This window comes from Lissotriton vulgaris, unplaced genomic scaffold (genome assembly GCF_964263255.1).
Source record: "Lissotriton vulgaris unplaced genomic scaffold, aLisVul1.2 SCAFFOLD_247, whole genome shotgun sequence".
NCBI lineage: Eukaryota > Metazoa > Chordata > Amphibia > Caudata > Salamandridae > Lissotriton > Lissotriton vulgaris.
In genome coordinates this window covers 2,102,217-2,121,491 of record NW_028255597.1, presented here as the reverse complement: position 1 = coordinate 2,121,491, position 19,275 = coordinate 2,102,217, and positions in this window count along the sequence as shown.

The window sequence follows — 19,275 nt, the reverse complement described above, 5'->3', positions numbered from 1 at the left end:
CATGCTCCGCACGAACCATTATGTGTAAACGGATAAGCAAAGAGGGGCAGAGCTCCCTTGTATTTCTGATAGGGAGGGAGTCGGCCACATACCCAGCAATTCGTGACATTGCTGGTCTGGTGAGAATAGTGTAACATACGGATAAAAGTATTGTTGCGCATTGCTAATCGATAGGACAGCTCTTGAGGGGGCAGGTCACTGAAAGTGTGCTCTACAGTGTCATTAGAGGAAGTATGTACATGGGAACCAAGAGGAGGAAAGAAAACATGTAGCATTAAACCTATGCATACTATCGATATACTCAGAATAAACATAAGAATTAAAGTAATGACGCATCTGCTATGCAGGTTTTTGCAATCTTTTTCTCTCTTTTCGATTCGCCTATCTCTCTGACTATTTGGGTCTATCTTATACATGTCAGAAACCTGTCTAACCGCTTCACCCGAGGGGGACTTAAGCAATTAAACGCTGTCTGACTTACTAGACCTTAGTTTAGATTTGTACTCCTGTTGCGGAGTTTTCTCTAACAGGGGGAGTTTAGAGTCAGTATCGGGGCAGTCCTTGGGAAATGTCTTTGGACACAGTCCATGAAATCGCTTGATGTGGCTGGAGTGGAGCCACCCTTTTCTTCCCTCAATCTTCACAGCGGTCCTCGTGGTCATCAACACCAGTTTCGGTTCCTTCCACCTGGGCTCCAGAGGGCTTGAGCGGTCAAAGTTGCGGACCAAGACCAGGTCACCCGGAACGATTTCATGCGGTTTCACCTGGGTGTTGTCCGGGAAGGCAGCCGCGACCTGTGAACGACAAGATAGTAGTGCAGACATCAAGGAAGCCAGGTAATCTGTCAGCATATTACTGTCAACATCTGTGATTCTACGCGGCATAGGCGTACCCCACATGTTGGGGGGACGACCGAAAACAATCTCATAAGGAGACAGTCCGGTTCTGGAATGGGCTACCATACGCATGTAAAAGAGGGCAACCGGCAGGGCTACCATCCAATCTACACCTTTTTCTGCACAGACCTTCGCTAACCGTGTTTTCAGAGTCTGATTATGTCTCTCAACGAGACCAGCTGCTTCGGGGTGTCGTACGCAGTGGAATTTCCACTGGTATCCTAACAGGAGTGATACCTGTTTCATGAGTTCGGACGAGAATGGCTGTCCATTATCTGAGTATACGACACGGGGCAAGCCGTATCGCGGGAAGAATTCACGGACCAACTGTTTGGCAGTGGTTACAGCAGTGTAATCTGGGACTGGGTACGCTTCTGTCCATCTGGAAAGGGCACATACAACTACGAGGACATACTTGAATCCTCGGCATCTGTCCATCTGGATATAATCCATCTGGAGGACTTCAAAAGGATGGTCGGGAGGATGAAATCCACCTTGTTCCACGGGAATGCCTTTGCCTGGATTGAACTGACAACAGATCATACAGGTACGTACTTTCTGTTTTGCTGCTGCACGTAAATGCTTTTTGAACCAGATATTCTGGATGCTGTCTAACATAGCTTTCTCTCCTAAGTGTGCTGGACTATGTGCTGTATTAATGATGACTTGAACCATAGAGTCAGGGAGAAACCATGTGGTTTTTCCCTTCGTCATCCATCCCTGATCTGTCTGGACCCCTCCTTGTTCCGTCCATTTCTTTATTTCTTCTGGAGTGGCATGCAACTGTATGTCGAGTACATCTTGTGTGGGATCCCTGACTGTCATGCAATGTGTCGGTGGAGTTACTTCAGTCTTTGTCGTGTCAGTCGGATTGTCTGTTTGAGTCTGAGCTGTAAGCTTAGCTATTCGATCTGCCAGGTCGTTACCCTGGGAAATAGTGTCAGTAACTTTAGTATGTGCTTTGCACTTCATGATGGCTATGGCTGTAGGCAAATGTATTGCTTCTAACAGAGCTTGAATGAGGGGACCATGTTGTATCTTGGCTCCGTGGGAGGTCAGAAAACCTCTCTCTTGCCAGAGAACGCCGAAGTCGTGAACGACTCCGAATGCGTACTGTGAATCCGTGTATATGTTTACTTTCATGTTCTTGGCTCGTATGCAGGCTTGGGTCAGAGCGATGAGCTCTGCTGCTTGAGCAGACAGTGTGTCAATACGATGTGTTTCTATGACTTCAGTTTCAGTGGTCACTGCATATGCGGCCACTAACTCTCCTGTACTTGTTCTCATACATGAACCATCCACATAAAGTGTCAGGTCTGGGTCGGGTAATGCAATGTCTGTCAAGTCTTGTCTTGGCTTTGTTACGGTATTGATGACGTCCACACAGTCATGTGGCGTAGGGTCTGCTGTGATAGAGGGTAACAGTGTAGCAGGGTTCAGTATGTTGCAACGTCTGATCTCTATGTGTGGTTGAAACAGTGTCAGTTCATATCCTGTCAGACGTGCTATGGTCAAGTGTTGAGTCTGTGTCCTGTTTAGGAGAACTTCCACGGAGTGTGGAACCTGTACTGTCAAGGGATGTCCTAACACTATGGAATCGCTTTGTCTGATAGCTAGAGCTGTTGCTGCAACTGATTTAAGGCACGCAGGCAGAGCCTGGGCTACTGGATCCAATGTACTAGAAAAATAAGCACAAGGCTTGTGTTTTCCTGCTTGATCTTGTGTGAGAACAGATAATGCTGTGCCATCGCGTTCTGTGACAAAAAGTGTAAAAGGTCTGCTGTAACATGGTGTCGCTAAAACAGGTGCTTGACATAAAGCTTTCTTCAGTTCATCAAAAGCTTGTGTATGTTCCGGAGTCCAAGGGAGGACAGTCGAAGTCGCTGCCTCCTGTGTTGTCAACTGTATGAGTGGCTTGGCTAGATATGCATACTGGGGAATCCATTGTCTACAGTAAGAAGTGAGGCCAATGAAGGCGCGTACTTCCCTTAGGTGTCTTGGGCTGTGGAATATGTGCAATTAACTGGATGCGATCAGGTGTCAACTGCCTACCCCTCTTGGACAGCAAGTGTCCAAGGTAAACCACTTGCTTGGCACAGAATTGTAGCTTCGAAGGGGACACTTTATGCCCCTTTTCGGCCAGAAAATACAAGACTGTCGGCAATGCACGTTCGCAATCTCGTTCTGTGCGTGCTGTAATTAACAGATCGTCAACATATTGGAGTAGGACAGTGTCAGTAGGCATATGAATACTGTCTAGTTGTCGTTTCAGTGCTTGGCTGTAAATACGAGGACTTTCCGTGAACTCTTGAGGTGCACGTGCAAATTTGAAGCTTCGGCCATTTAAACAGAATCCGAAAAGGTACTGGCTTTCCGGATGAATGGGGACACTAAAGAAGGCGTTCTTGAGATCGATTACAGTAAAGAACGCTGCCTCGGAATCAATGGCAGTCAATAGAGAAGAAATGTCTGGGACCACTGGGTACTGGGGTATTATGCATTTGTTTAATTCTCGAAGGTCGATCACCAGTCTGTAGACCGGTGGTGCATTCGGGTCAGTTCGTTTAAGAATCCGGATAATTGGAGAATTACATACATTGGAGTCAGTTTCTACAACCACTCCTTGAGCAATGAGCTCGTCAATAATTTTCAGTAAGGCTGCTACAGCCTCAGGTGGTAACTTGTATTGTTGGATTCGAGGCAGTACAACTCCTTGTTTGAGAGTAACACGATAAGGTGTAATATGCATGCAACCTACATCAGTTGGACCTTGCGCCCATAAGTGCTGTGGTACATTCTGCAATCGTGGATCAAAATCTCTTAACACATAATGTCCTTTAAAATCACGTAAAAACAATCTCACTCATTCCGGAGAACAACAAATCACTGCTCCTAGTGCTTTCAATGTCTTAATACCAAGCAAGTTTTCAGGACATGATTTCGTAAGTAACAAGTCTGTAGTACGAGATAATGGGCCAACTTCTAGGGAAACTGGCGTTGACACTTCGTTAACAATAGGCTTTCCTGAAAATCCCAGGGAAACATTCTGTGAGCCTGAGAGGGGTGCCCCTGGAACCTCGTCATGACTGATGGTAGTTCTGCTCGCCCCTGTGTCAATCAAAAATTTTCTGTCTTTCCCTAATACCTGACTATGTACATAGGGACCCTCTTGATCTACAGGAACCCTGATAAGGGGCAAGCCAACCTCCCTCTCTAGGCTGTTTCATGAATACTGTTGATAATCGGGGTAATCTGACTGAGCATACTGGTACATTTGCTGTGTAACATGTTGCGTGGCAGCAATGGGTTGGGGTTGGGGTACTGCTACTGTCTGTTGTGTGTTCTGTGGAGGTTGCGTGTTTTGCGGAATATTTTGTGGAACATGTTCTTGTCTAGGTGGACGCAGTCTTTCTTTCGTCTTGCCTGTAGCGATATTGTATTTTAGAACGGCACATTCGTTTATATAGTGACCTGGCTGTTTACAGTAGTTGCAATTCCCTTTAACAGGAGCTGCAGGATGACTAGTCTGTGTCGTACCCCTCTTCTGACCATCAGCTGGGACGGACTGGGCAACTAGTACTTTCATTTTCGTGTCTTTAATACGTCTCTGTTCGTGTTCGTGTTCTTCTCTAATTCTGTCCTGGTGGTACTGTAACATTTGTAACATTTGGGAAGGGGTATTAGCTTGCCATGTACTCTCGACTTTCAGTACTCTATTCTTAACTTGTGGTAAGGAATTCTCTACTAATTTGGTCACAAAAAGATGTGGGTATGATTCACTACTTGTCTTGAGGCCGCTATTAATAATGAAACATTTCTCGAATCTGGAATAAAAATCACTAGTGTCTTCGTCTTGTTTCTGTTTGCAGGCTGAGATAGCATCCCAGTCTTCCTTTTTAGTTGTCAATAACCTCGGCAGGACTTGTACTAATAATTCTGGTAATCCTTTAGCTTTATCCCCAAGACCAGTACCAGGGATTCGCGTATTTTCTTCATTTTCTAATTCTGCCCAATCAATCTTTTTCTCTCCCACTTCCCATTCTTTTTCTTTAAGTTTTTCGTAAATGCCGGCTGGAAACAGAACCTTTAACATTTTAAGGATATCGGGATATGTATACTCCCCCATACGGAGCATGTCTTTTAATTCACGGTGGAACCCTGCTGGATCTTTATCATGACAGGGCACTAATTTTTTCATTTCCAATAATTCCATTTTGGTTAAGGGGGTGTAGACAAATACTCGTTCAAGTGTACCGTCTGTCTTCCGGACGGGATGAACTTCTCGTAAGGGATTCTGTCTGTCTATGTAAAAAGTTTTCCTTACTGGGGGTGGAACGGGACCAAAATGTGGAGTCAGGAAAGTTCTGTATTTGTGTCGTTGTTCTAGAATTATATTAATTCAATCGGTACCTAGGCCTCTCCATCTCTTTAGGAGTAACTCTTCCAATACATTATATAGGGGACCTGGATCAGAATGCTGACTTTCGTACAATGTAATGAGATGTTGAATCATGTACATACCAGCTAGTCGCTGTTCGTCTGGGGAAAGATTCAAAAATGTTTGCGCTACTGAATCATCTTTATATACGCTAGTATTGCCAGCCCATTGGACTGCTGACCGGGCTAGTTCCTGTTCATGCATGGTACTAAGTTCACTGTAACATATTCGTTGTTTCAGTACTTTATCGGTGGCTTGGAATAGATGCTCAAGAGAACATTGTTCTGGTATGGGAGAAAGAAAACGTTTCTTGCATTCTGGGCGTATGGGTCTGTCAAAGGGGTTCGCCCTACCTACATACGCTATTCTATCTGCACTCGCAGTTTCTATATCATCTCTTCTGAGACTTCATCATCCGCTTTCTCGGCTTCTCTCGCGGCTTTCTCCCTTGCGGGTATGTCTAGAATTTCTTTACGAATCTTTCTATACATGGATTCTATACAACCTTGTTTACTATGTTTTCCATCAGCTATGTTGTCACTCCATTTTATCAGGACCTTCATCTCTTCTTTGTCTTTACCTGGATGGTCTTGTTCCCTAATCAAACAATTTATCAAAAACTGTAGGATCATACCTTGAGTCTCCACCTTTCTGTGTGCCATGGCCTCGTGAATACTCTCTGGTCTCTCCCCTGTTCTAATAAAGTGATATATGTTGTCTAGATGTTCATTCATGTCAGGTAAAATAGTCAAATAGTTTGTAACACGTCGTATACGTATTGAATATAATATCATCTGGTCTTCGCCTGGTACTGGATCATATCTACAATCTGTAAGGTACTGTTTAAGGGCTGCGTATGTAGTTACTTTTGGTGTGCGTTGTAATGCTGCTTCTCCTAATGCTGTTCGTTTTACTTGAGGCGGGGTGACAGGGAGACCTCCTGGCGCTCCCCCTGAAGCGGGATCATCAACTATTACTGGCTGTGCTGTCGTTGGTGGTAATGTAGCTGGCAAGCTAGGTGTAGGTAATGCAGGTGGGCCCTGGGTTGCAGGTGCATTAAAAGGATTGCTAGGACCAGTGGCAGGAGCAGTGGCAGGAGAGACAGTGGGGGGAATCGTGTCCTGAACAGGGTTGTGAGGATGAATATTTGAAGGAGGAGTTCTGTTTGCATATTCTGGGACAGTGTCATCTAAGTAGGAAGAAAGGAAAATGTCCGCTGCGGTCTGTTTATGACGGAGTTTAGTCGGGACCAATGGTGGCGGCAAATTACTGGGTACTTCCGGGGTGGCCTTAGGTAGGCCCTCGGCGAGAAGGGGGTACATGCCTTTCATAAGGGCATTTCTTTGTCTGTCTAACTGTTCTGCTCTAACTCGTTCACCTTCTTCTAGTAGCTCTCTTTCTCTAGCTTTTTCAGATTCTTCTCTACTTTTTTCTGCTTTCCTAATTTCTTTCTCTGTTCTTCTATGCGCTTCTTTACGCCACAATTCTATAGCATCTTTCTGGGATTGTCTGGCTTTCTTTTTCCATAGTGCTTCCTCTACTCTCATGATGCATTCAGCATCCCATGTCCCTGAGACAGGCCATCTATATTTCTCTTCCAGATCCTTGGTATAATCAACCCATAAGTCTAAGTACAGTATGGCATCTAAGCCATGTTTTTGGTACATAAAATGACCTGGAGTGCCCCTAGGCGGGACGGGAACTGTCCACAATAACCACAATAAGGAATAGCAAACAATCATTCATACCACGACATTAAACACATTAAAACATTTCAGACTGATACTACCTGGTACATAGAAAACTCAAATTCTGAAAATCTCGAGAAACAATACTAGAATACTGGATCACTAGATGCACTGCTAAAACAGTACAGACATACCGGTCCCATAAAGAAACACGTCATACCGTATTCACCTAAGTGAACACGTCTGGACCGGGTCTGTGTACCCAGACCCGTCTTGACCGGGCACAAATTAATGAACCCGTCTAGATGCGTTCCCAACAACGGTACTCACCGGGAAGCAAAACTGAAGGCCTCGGAAACTTGATACTGGACTGGACTGGACTGCTACGGCGTCTGGCTGCTACTACTGCTACGCATGCGCTTCAGAACAGGTGGGCCTCCGGATACCTCGGACCTTGCTCTCTCGGCTTGGGCTCTGGTCGGGACTCTCCGCATTCCTCACCGCCTCGTCTGGATGCCCTGCCGCAGTCTCCGTCTCCTCCGTGGGCCTGAGGGAGTTAGCAGGAAAACCCGCAGGTGTGCACAGGAGTCCGTCACGGCTGTAGAAGGGGTCAGGGGCCTGCGTTACATCGCCGGCGCGTGATGAAGGGGAGGGGTCCCTGTTCGGGTGCCAGATTATGTGGTAAATAAAATTACGGGACTATTTTTCTATACATTAAATGACAATAAAGGATAGCTCAATAAATGAGAGGCAGAGTCCGTGGTATCTGAGTCATACGGGCTTTAATTAAGTATCTCGAGAGACTGGACATCGGGTTCCATCACCACTAAGGTTCAGGAAGGGATATTCAACATTTTATTAACATCACACATTATATATAGTAAAACTGTATAATTGAAATGAATACAGTAGGCGTAACAAGTGAAAAGAGAGAGATAAGGACACATGGGCGTAAAAGAGGGCGTGTACAGGGGCGTACACGGAGGTGTGTACTGGAAACGTCACAGAAATGTCATAAGTGGGTGGATGCATAGAGAAATTCTGCAGGGTCAGCAGAAACCTTTACCCTGGGTGCGTGCGCAACCGAGTATGACGTGTAACTGGGGAGAGCTGGGGGACTTGACTTTAGCTCTAGTAGAAGAGTCTTGGTGTCTGGGATGTCAGAACGACCTGCACCTATAGCATATCTGGTATCTTATGTTTAGAGGATGTGTTGTCTGAAGGAAAAGGTCTCTCAGGCAGAGGCCGTTCAATACTGAACGCTAGTGCGTGCATACATGTCTTGGTGCAATGCGCGGGGGCCATGGGCCTACCATGGTAACGGGTTCAGTAAATTACTTGCAAGGAGACAGGAAAGCAGGGCCCTTTGCTCTGCAGCCGGGAACACGTTTACCTATTTCACTAGACTGGAATGTGTTTTCGAGGAGACTGAGCAGATAACTGTAGGCAAAATACTGTCTTGGCAGGTAGGCCAGGCCGAGCCGGGCACCGCTCGCTGGGCAGGAAGTAAGGCAGAGGTCAGAGATGCATACCTAAACTGCAGCTTTCAGAGACAGAAGCGACTCGGAGCCTCAATTAAGGGCCTGGCTCGACTGAGACAGAAAAACGTGGAAAACGTGTGCTTCGCGTTATTTAAAAGTGCACCATGTAAAGAGGTTGGCACCATAGGCCTAAAAGCCAAATTAACGTGGTTTTCTTGGAGGACTGAATAACTGACATGTTGACGTTGGACGCAAATGCATATGCGTCTTCATGGCAGGCACAGGAAAGGAATTACACGACATACATGGAACATGGGTGCATGGATAGGGTGCGAGTGGGGGACACATTGATTACCTAAAAATTTCTATTTCCTCATTCCCTCCTTGGCCCCTACTACACCCTTTAGGATATGTCTATTTTCATGAGACTATCTATCTGTTCGTATAGCATCATTTGCTCGTCTTTTTTCATTCTGGAACGGGAACGTGAACTTGGACGGGGAATACAAGCTGTGGCGCACAAGCCGCAAATCGCTGGCCCACATTGCAGACAGAGACAACAACTGAATACTATAAGCAGTATTTTTCCTAGGAATGATAACACTTTCCATCCCCAGGCGGATATCACACTCCAGAGCCAACCGGACCAAGTCCAGGTGCCAGGAGTCTGGTGTATCAGATGAGCTATCTCATGAAGCCTTGTGATCACTTTATACACTGATGGCGCGTTATTAGGAATAAACACGCAACAACTGGATCCGAACACTCTACAAGCCCCGCCCCTATCGGCCAAGATGACGTCAAGTACAAGGCGGTTTTGAAGAACAACGAGTCTCATAGCAGACTGCTCTTCGGTCAGGTTACCTAAAGCAAAAGTAGTTTAGTTCACTACTGCCTCAAGGGTTCTGGTCAATCTTCGTATTATCTTACTATTTTGGACGGGACCTATGAACCAGAAATATCCTTTAATATAATCCTTATACTGATCCCATGCTGACTCAGAATAATCGATAACAGGAGGAAGGTCTCTCTTATGTCTTACATGCACAAGGTGTGAATTTCGATGATAATCGGAAGGGCCTAGAAAAACAGGTGGCAATAGGAATGCAATATAACATGTTCCATCCCAATCTAATGGCAGACGTACATAAGCTGTCTGACCACATATAAAATAAGAATGGCGGGAAGCTTTGAAAGTAGACTTTCCTTTATCACTGAATTCGACTACAGTATTACAATCACTGTGTCCTAAGTGTACTGAACCATTCTTTCTGACGCATAATTCACCTTTCACTGGTAAAACTGAAATAAACGGCAAGTCCGAATTAGTCTCGGACTGGACGTTCAGAATCATGAGGCTAAGTGTAAAATGTCCTAATCCATACACTTCATTTTCTAGATCGGTCCCTGTCCTTTGGGGAAGACCTTCCTTGTCTGGGAAACATGCTTTATTCATAACTGTATTCAGATCTCCCCATATCCAAGTGCCTTGGGAAACTTCGGACTTACTATCTAATGAGGACATTAAAGTAAACCATGCTCCGCACGAACCATTATGTGTAAACGGATAAGCAAAGAGGGGCAGAGCTCCCTTGTATTTCTGATAGGGAGGGAGTCGGCCACATACCCAGCAATTCGTGACATTGCTGGTCTGGTGAGAATAGTGTAACATACGGATAAAAGTATTGTTGCGCATTGCTAATCGATAGGACAGCTCTTGAGGGGGCAGGTCACTGAAAGTGTGCTCTACAGTGTCATTAGAGGAAGTATGTACATGGGAACCAAGAGGAGGAAAGAAAACATGTAGCATTAAACCTATGCATACTATCGATATACTCAGAATAAACATAAGAATTAAAGTAATGACGCATCTGCTATGCAGGTTTTTGCAATCTTTTTCTCTCTTTTCGATTCGCCTATCTCTCTGACTATTTGGGTCTATCTTATACATGTCAGAAACCTGTCTAACCGCTTCACCCGAGGGGGACTTAAGCAATTAAACGCTGTCTGACTTACTAGACCTTAGTTTAGATTTGTACTCCTGTTGCGGAGTTTTCTCTAACAGAGGGAGTTTAGAGTCAGTATCGGGGCAGTCCTTGGGAAATGTCTTTGGACACAGTCCATGAAATCGCTTGATGTGGCTGGAGTGGAGCCACCCTTTTCTTCCCTCAATCTTCACAGCGGTCCTCGTGGTCATCAACACCAGTTTCGGTTCCTTCCACCTGGGCTCCAGAGGGCTTGAGCGGTCAAAGTTGCGGACCAAGACCAGGTCACCCGGAACGATTTCATGCGGTTTCACCTGGGTGTTGTCCGGGAAGGCAGCCGCGACCTGTGAACGACAAGATAGTAGTGCAGACATCAAGGAAGCCAGGTAATCTGTCAGCATATTACTGTCAACATCTGTGATTCTACGCGGCATAGGCGTACCCCACATGTTGGGGGGACGACCGAAAACAATCTCATAAGGAGACAGTCCGGTTCTGGAATGGGCTACCATACGCATGTAAAAGAGGGCAACCGGCAGGGCTACCATCCAATCTACACCTTTTTCTGCACAGACCTTCGCTAACCGTGTTTTCAGAGTCTGATTATGTCTCTCAACGAGACCAGCTGCTTCGGGGTGTCGTACGCAGTGGAATTTCCACTGGTATCCTAACAGGAGTGATACCTGTTTCATGAGTTCGGACGAGAATGGCTGTCCATTATCTGAGTATACGACACGGGGCAAGCCGTATCGCGGGAAGAATTCACGGACCAACTGTTTGGCAGTGGTTACAGCAGTGTAATCTGGGACTGGGTACGCTTCTGTCCATCTGGAAAGGGCACATACAACTACGAGGACATACTTGAATCCTCGGCATCTGTCCATCTGGATATAATCCATCTGGAGGACTTCAAAAGGATGGTCGGGAGGATGAAATCCACCTTGTTCCACGGGAATGCCTTTGCCTGGATTGAACTGACAACAGATCATACAGGTACGTACTTTCTGTTTTGCTGCTGCACGTAAATGCTTTTTGAACCAGATATTCTGGATGCTGTCTAACATAGCTTTCTCTCCTAAGTGTGCTGGACTATGTGCTGTATTAATGATGACTTGAACCATAGAGTCAGGGAGAAACCATGTGGTTTTTCCCTTCGTCATCCATCCCTGATCTGTCTGGACCCCTCCTTGTTCCGTCCATTTCTTTATTTCTTCTGGAGTGGCATGCAACTGTATGTCGAGTACATCTTGTGTGGGATCCCTGACTGTCATGCAATGTGTCGGTGGAGTTACTTCAGTCTTTGTCGTGTCAGTCGGATTGTCTGTTTGAGTCTGAGCTGTAAGCTTAGCTATTCGATCTGCCAGGTCGTTACCCTGGGAAATAGTGTCAGTAACTTTAGTATGTGCTTTGCACTTCATGATGGCTATGGCTGTTGGCAAATGTATTGCTTCTAACAGAGCTTGAATGAGGGGACCATGTTGTATCTTGGCTCCGTGGGAGGTCAGAAAACCTCTCTCTTGCCAGAGAACGCCGAAGTCGTGAACGACTCCGAATGCGTACTGTGAATCCGTGTATATGTTTACTTTCATGTTCTTGGCTCGTATGCAGGCTTGGGTCAGAGCGATGAGCTCTGCTGCTTGAGCAGACAGTGTGTCAATACGATGTGTTTCTATGACTTCAGTTTCAGTGGTCACTGCATATGCGGCCACTAACTCTCCTGTACTTGTTCTCATACATGAACCATCCACATAAAGTGTCAGGTCTGGGTCGGGTAATGCAATGTCTGTCAAGTCTTGTCTTGGCTTTGTTACGGTATTGATGACGTCCACACAGTCATGTGGCGTAGGGTCTGCTGTGATAGAGGGTAACAGTGTAGCAGGGTTCAGTATGTTGCAACGTCTGATCTCTATGTGTGGTTGAAACAGTGTCAGTTCATATCCTGTCAGACGTGCTATGGTCAAGTGTTGAGTCTGTGTCCTGTTTAGGAGAACTTCCACGGAGTGTGGAACCTGTACTGTCAAGGGATGTCCTAACACTATGGAATCGCTTTGTCTGATAGCTAGAGCTGTTGCTGCAACTGATTTAAGGCACGCAGGCAGAGCCTGGGCTACTGGATCCAATGTACTAGAAAAATAAGCACAAGGCTTGTGTTTTCCTGCTTGATCTTGTGTGAGAACAGATAATGCTGTGCCATCGCGTTCTGTGACAAAAAGTGTAAAAGGTCTGCTGTAACATGGTGTCGCTAAAACAGGTGCTTGACATAAAGCTTTCTTCAGTTCATCAAAAGCTTGTGTATGTTCCGGAGTCCAAGGGAGGACAGTCGAAGTCGCTGCCTCCTGTGTTGTCAACTGTATGAGTGGCTTGGCTAGATATGCATACTGGGGAATCCATTGTCTACAGTAAGAAGTGAGGCCAATGAAGGCGCGTACTTCCCTTAGGTGTCTTGGGCTGTGGAATATGTGCAATTAACTGGATGCGATCAGGTGTCAACTGCCTACCCCTCTTGGACAGCAAGTGTCCAAGGTAAACCACTTGCTGGGCACAGAATTGTAGCTTCGAAGGGGACACTTTATGCCCCTTTTCGGCCAGAAAATACAAGGCTGTCGGCAATGCACGTTCGCAATCTCGTTCTGTGCGTGCTGTAATTAACAGATCGTCAACATATTGGAGTAGGGCAGTGTCAGTAGGCATATGAATACTGTCTAGTTGTCGTTTCAGTGCTTGGCTGTAAATACTAGGACTTTCCGTGAACTCTTGAGGTGCACGTGCAAATTTGAAGCTTCGGCCATTTAAACAGAATCCGAAAAGGTACTGGCTTTCCGGATGAATGGGGACACTAAAGAAGGCGTTCTTGAGATCGATTACAGTAAAGAACGCTGCCTCGGAATCAATGGCAGTCAATAGAGAAGAAATGTCTGGGACCACTGGGTACTGGGGTATTATGCATTTGTTTAATTCTCGAAGGTCGATCACCAGTCTGTAGACCGGTGGTGCATTCGGGTCAGTTCGTTTAAGAATCCGGATAATTGGAGAATTACATACATTGGAGTCAGTTTCTACAACCACTCCTTGAGCAATGAGCTCGTCAATAATTTTCAGTAAGGCTGCTACAGCCTCAGGTGGTAACTTGTATTGTTGGATTCGAGGCAGTACAACTCCTTGTTTGAGAGTAACACGATAAGGTGTAATATGCATGCAACCTACATCAGTTGGACCTTGCGCCCATAAGTGCTGTGGTACATTCTGCAATCGTGGATCAAAATCTCTTAACACATAATGTCCTTTAAAATCACGTAAAAACAATCTCACTCATTCCGGAGAACAACAAATCACTGCTCCTAGTGCTTTCAATGTCTTAATACCAAGCAAGTTTTCAGGACATGATTTCGTAAGTAACAAGTCTGTAGTACGAGATAATGGGCCAACTTCTAGGGAAACTGGCGTTGACACTTCGTTAACAATAGGCTTTCCTGAAAATCCCAGGGAAACATTCTGTGAGCCTGAGAGGGGTGCCCCTGGAACCTCGTCATGACTGATGGTAGTTCTGCTCGCCCCTGTGTCAATCAAAAATTTTCTGTCTTTCCCTAATACCTGACTATGTACATAGGGACCCTCTTGATCTACAGGAACCCTGATAAGGGGCAAGCCAACCTCCCTCTCTAGGCTGTTTCATGAATACTGTTGATAATCGGGGTAATCTGACTGAGCATACTGGTACATTTGCTGTGTAACATGTTGCGTGGCAGCAATGGGTTGGGGTTGGGGTACTGCTACTGTCTGTTGTGTGTTCTGTGGAGGTTGCGTGTTTTGCGGAATATTTTGTGGAACATGTTCTTGTCTAGGTGGACGCAGTCTTTCTTTCGTCTTGCCTGTAGCGATATTGTATTTTAGAACGGCACATTCGTTTATATAGTGACCTGGCTGTTTACAGTAGTTGCAATTCCCTTTAACAGGAGCTGCAGGATGACTAGTCTGTGTCGTACCCCTCTTCTGACCATCAGCTGGGACGGACTGGGCAACTAGTACTTTCATTTTCGTGTCTTTAATACGTCTCTGTTCGTGTTCGTGTTCTTCTCTAATTCTGTCCTGGTGGTACTGTAACATTTGTAACATTTGGGAAGGGGTATTAGCTTGCCATGTACTCTCGACTTTCAGTACTCTATTCTTAACTTGTGGTAAGGAATTCTCTACTAATTTGGTCACAAAAAGATGTGGGTATGATTCACTACTTGTCTTGAGGCCGCTATTAATAATGAAACATTTCTCGAATCTGGAATAAAAATCACTAGTGTCTTCGTCTTGTTTCTGTTTGCAGGCTGAGATAGCATCCCAATCTTCCTTTTTAGTTGTCAATAACCTCGGCAGGACTTGTACTAATAATTCTGGTAATCCTTTAGCTTTATCCCCAAGACCAGTACCAGGGATTCGCGTATTTTCTTCATTTTCTAATTCTGCCCAATCAATTTTTTTCTCTCCCACTTCCCATTCTTTTTCTTTAAGTTTTTCGTAAATGCCGGCTGGAAACAGAACCTTTAACATTTTAAGGATATCGGGATATGTATACTCCCCCATACGGAGCATGTCTTTTAATTCACGGTGGAACCCTGCTGGATCTTTATCATGACAGGGCACTAATTTTTTCATTTCCAATAATTCCATTTTGGTTAAGGGGGTGTAGACAAATACTCGTTCAAGTGTACCGTCTGTCTTCCGGACGGGATGAACTTCTCGTAAGGGATTCTGTCTGTCTATGTAAAAAGTTTTCCTTACTGGGGGTGGAACGGGACCAAAATGTGGAGTCAGGAAAGTTCTGTATTTGTGTCGTTGTTCTAGAATTATATTAATTCAATCGGTACCTAGGCCTCTCCATCTCTTTAGGAGTAACTCTTCCAATACATTATATAGGGGACCTGGATCAGAATGCTGACTTTCGTACAATGTAATGAGATGTTGAATCATGTACATACCAGCTAGTCGCTGTTCGTCTGGGGAAAGATTCAAAAATGTTTGCGCTACTGAATCATCTTTATATACGCTAGTATTGCCAGCCCATTGGACTGCTGACCGGGCTAGTTCCTGTTCATGCATGGTACTAAGTTCACTGTAACATATTCGTTGTTTCAGTACTTTATCGGTGGCTTGGAATAGATGCTCAAGAGAACATTGTTCTGGTATGGGAGAAAGAAAACGTTTCTTGCATTCTGGGCGTATGGGTCTGTCAAAGGGGTTCGCCCTACCTACATACGCTATTCTATCTGCACTCGCAGTTTCTATATCATCTCTTCTGAGACTTCATCATCCGCTTTCTCGGCTTCTCTCGCGGCTTTCTCCCTTGCGGGTATGTCTAGAATTTCTTTACGAATCTTTCTATACATGGATTCTATACAACCTTGTTTACTATGTTTTCCATCAGCTATGTTGTCACTCCATTTTATCAGGACCTTCATCTCTTCTTTGTCTTTACCTGGATGGTCTTGTTCCCTAATCAAACAATTTATCAAAAACTGTAGGATCATACCTTGAGTCTCCACCTTTCTGTGTGCCATGGCCTCGTGAATACTCTCTGGTCTCTCCCCTGTTCTAATAAAGTGATATATGTTGTCTAGATGTTCATTCATGTCAGGTAAAATAGTCAAATAGTTTGTAACACGTCGTATACGTATTGAATATAATATCATCTGGTCTTCGCCTGGTACTGGATCATATCTACAATCTGTAAGGTACTGTTTAAGGGCTGCGTATGTAGTTACTTTTGGTGTGCGTTGTAATGCTGCTTCTCCTAATGCTGTTCGTTTTACTTGAGGCGGGGTGACAGGGAGACCTCCTGTTGCTCCCCCTGAAGCGGGATCATCAACTATTACTGGCTGTGCTGTCGTTGGTGGTAATGTAGCTGGCAAGCTAGGTGTAGGTAATGCAGGTGGGCCCTGGGTTGCAGGTGCATTAAAAGGATTGCTAGGACCAGTGGCAGGAGCAGTGGCAGGAGAGACAGTGGGGGGAATCGTGTCCTGAACAGGGTTGTGAGGATGAATATTTGAAGGAGGAGTTCTGTTTGCATATTCTGGGACAGTGTCATCTAAGTAGGAAGAAAGGAAAATGTCCGCTGCGGTCTGTTTATGACGGAGTTTAGTCGGGACCAATGGTGGCGGCAAATTACTGGGTACTTCCGGGGTGGCCTTAGGTAGGCCCTCGGCGAGAAGGGGGTACATGCCTTTCATAAGGGCATTTCTTTGTCTGTCTAACTGTTCTGCTCTAACTCGTTCACCTTCTTCTAGTAGCTCTCTTTCTCTAGCTTTTTCAGATTCTTCTCTACTTTTTTCTGCTTTCCTAATTTCTTTCTCTGTTCTTCTATGCGCTTCTTTACGCCACAATTCTATAGCATCTTTCTGGGATTGTCTGGCTTTCTTTTTCCATAGTGCTTCCTCTACTCTCATGATGCATTCAGCATCCCATGTCCCTGAGACAGGCCATCTATATTTCTCTTCCAGATCCTTGGTATAATCAACCCATAAGTCTAAGTACAGTATGGCATCTAAGCCATGTTTTTGGTACATAAAATGACCTGGAGTGCCCCTAGGCGGGACGGGAACTGTCCACAATAACCACAATAAGGAATAGCAAACAATCATTCATACCACGACATTAAACACATTAAAACATTTCAGACTGATACTACCTGGTACATAGAAAACTCAAATTCTGAAAATCTCGAGAAACAATACTAGAATACTGGATCACTAGATGCACTGCTAAAACAGTACAGACATACCGGTCCCATAAAGAAACACGTCATACCGTATTCACCTAAGTGAACACGTCTGGACCGGGTCTGTGTACCCAGACCCGTCTTGACCGGGCACAAATTAATGAACCCGTCTAGATGCGTTCCCAACAACGGTACTCACCGGGAAGCAAAACTGAAGGCCTCGGAAACTTGATACTGGACTGGACTGGACTGCTACGGCGTCTGGCTGCTACTACTGCTACGCATGCGCTTCAGAACAGGTGGGCCTCCGGATACCTCGGACCTTGCTCTCTCGGCTTGGGCTCTGGTCGGGACTCTCCGCATTCCTCACCGCCTCGTCTGGATGCCCTGCCGCAGTCTCCGTCTCCTCCGTGGGCCTGAGGGAGTTAGCAGGAAAACCCGCAGGTGTGCACAGGAGTCCGTCACGGCTGTAGAAGGGGTCAGGGGCCTGCGTTACATCGCCGGCGCGTGATGAAGGGGAGGGGTACCTGTTCGGGTGCCAGATTATGTGGTAAATAAAATTACGGGACTATTTTTCTATACATTAAATGACAATAAAGGATAGCTCAATAAATGAGAGGCAGAGTCCGTGGTATCTGAGTCATACGGGCTTTAATTAAGTATCTCGAGAGACTGGACATCGGGTTCCATCACCACTAAGGTTCAGGAAGGGATATTCAACATTTTATTAACATCACACATTATATATAGTAAAACTGTATAATTGAAATGAATACAGTAGGCGTAACAAGTGAAAAGAGAGAGATAAGGACACATGGGCGTAAAAGAGGGCGTGTACAGGGGCGTACACGGAGGTGTGTACTGGAAACGTCACAGAAATGTCATAAGTGGGTGGATGCATAGAGAAGTTCTGCAGGGTCAGCAGAAACCTTTACCCTGGGTGCGTGCGCAACCGAGTATGACGTGTAACTGGGGAGAGCTGGGGGACTTGACTTTAGCTCTAGTAGAAGAGTCTTGGTGTCTGGGATGTCAGAACGACCTGCACCTATAGCATATCTGGTATCTTATGTTTAGAGGATGTGTTGTCTGAAGGAAAAGGTCTCTCAGGCAGAGGCCGTTCAATACTGAACGCTAGTGCGTGCATACATGTCTTGGTGCAATGCGCGGGGGCCATGGGCCTACCATGGTAACGGGTTCAGTAAATTACTTGCAAGGAGACAGGAAAGCAGGGCCCTTTGCTCTGCAGCCGGGAACACGTTTACCTATTTCACTAGACTGGAATGTGTTTTCGAGGAGACTGAGCAGATAACTGTAGGCAAAATACTGTCTTGGCAGGTAGGCCAGGCCGAGCCGGGCACCGCTCGCTGGGCAGGAAGTAAGGCAGAGGTCAGAGATGCATACCTAAACTGCAGCTTTCAGAGACAGAAGCGACTCGGAGCCTCAATTAAGGGCCTGGCTCGACTGAGACAGAAAAACGTGGAAAACGTGTGCTTCGCGTTATTTAAAAGTGCACCATGTAAAGAGGTTGGCACCATAGGCCTAAAAGCCAAATTAACGTGGTTTTCTTGGAGGACTGAATAACTGACATGTTGACGTTGGACGCAAATGCATATGCGTCTTCATGGCAGGCACAGGAAAGGAATTACACGACATACATGGAACATGGGTGCATGGATAGGGTGCGAGTGGGGGACACATTGATTACCTAAAAATTTCTATTTCCTCATTCCCTCCTTGGCCCCTACTACACCCTTTAGGATATGTCTATTTTCATGAGACTATCTATCTGTTCGTATAGCATCATTTGCTCGTCTTTTTTCATTCTGGAACGGGAACGTGAACTTGGACGGGGAATACAAGCTGTGGCGCACAAGCCGCAAATCGCTGGCCCACATTGCAGACAGAGACAACAACTGAATACTATAAGCAGTATTTTTCCTAGGAATGATAACACTTTCCATCCCCAGGCGGATATCACACTCCAGAGCCAACCGGACCAAGTCCAGGTGCCAGGAGTCTGGTGTATCAGATGAGCTATCTCATGAAGCCTTGTGATCACTTTATACACTGATGGCGCGTTATTA